Source organism: Abramis brama, assembly GCF_963993115.1.
Source record: "Abramis brama genome assembly, chromosome: 8".
NCBI classification, from domain to species: Eukaryota; Metazoa; Chordata; class Actinopteri; order Cypriniformes; family Leuciscidae; genus Abramis; species Abramis brama.
This window is the reverse complement of record NC_139970.1, coordinates 29,904,586-29,906,043: the sequence shown is the minus strand read 5'-3', so window position 1 is coordinate 29,906,043 and position 1,458 is coordinate 29,904,586.

Genomic DNA, 1,458 nt, shown 5'->3' with positions numbered 1-1,458 from the left:
AAGCAGGCCCTTCCCTCAATCCAGGCATATCATTTAGTACATCCCAAGGTACGGCTGTACCTGTGGTTGAGTATGGGTTCATGCATAACAAATAAGACTCCCAGTGTGGATGCGAACTTTACATTGCAGTGGCCTATTTAATATCAGCATAATGCATCTCTTATGTGCACCAACGTAACAAGAGACAGGGCAGTTAGGTTGGCTGGAAGTTGCAGGAGGTTGAGAAATAACAGGAATAGGTCATGCCAGAGTTTCTAACAGAGCTTTGAGAGCCCCAATTTAAGCAGCACAAAAGAATGCGGTTTATGTTCAGAGCTGAGAGTCCTTACTCAAACGCAGTGCTGACAAATCCAGGTCAGAGCTTCTCTCTTGGAAATGATAAGAGTTTACTGTGGCTGGAGATTCAAATGCTGCAGAAAAGTACGAAACAACTGACACAATTAATTTCACGAGGTGCAGAATCTATTTTGCATTTTTTGAATTGTCATTGTCACCGTTTGCCCTCCTTCCTATGATGATGATTTGAAGATTAGAGGGCAATTTGCCGGGTCCCCATCTGAAAGAAGAAAGGTGATTTAACTTGGCTTTGAAAGGCAACAATCTAATCTCTCTCTTTCTAATCATTCTAGCTTATTTTGCTCTTCCTTTTTTCTGAGAATTTGACCTCTCTATTGTGTCGAGGCAGTGTGCACCGCTACACACGCAAACACACACTCAAACACACACACACTCAAACACAATCTGTAATATAGACTGTGTGGGAGCTCAAATGGTGGCAATTTGTGCGGCTATAAGCGATTGGTTGACACGGAGGTGCTGATTATGGGGTATAAGTGTTAGGTTCCGATGGACCCATCCACATTGATGCCCTGATTATGGATAATTTACCCCTACTGTGGCAGCATGGGACTCTACCCACGCTCCCATTCTCTCTCTTTCTCTCTCTCTTTCTCTCTCTCTCTCTCTTTCCTTCGCTTATGTCTCGTCTGATATCAGAGAGAGATGGAAAGAAAGGTTGTCATTGATGCTTTCGATACCACTACCATGCCAGTCGTTTCTACGGTAATGCAGAAACTCATAAAGTCACTATTGAATTGAATATCTGCAGTCTAATATTCTTTGACAGACCCATGAGGTTTTTCTCTATTCTACCAACCTTATGACTCAGAGTAGCAAATAACCGCAAATGACGATAGTCAAATCTCTCTGGTATGCTAGATGGCATGCTGGGCCTTTTTTATTTTGCCTTTTCTGCATCTAATATTTTACCCAAAGTACCATCTATAAATTACACAGTGTTTGTAATATATAATCTAGTGCAAGTGTGTAAGAAACGGCCTGCGGATCAAGCACAGAGTGTAGCGCTCCACATTAAATCATTTATGGAGCCTGCATTTAAGCAGGCCGTGTGCATACAGTGCATACATCATTTAGCGAAGCTTCGCACACATGGCGTAG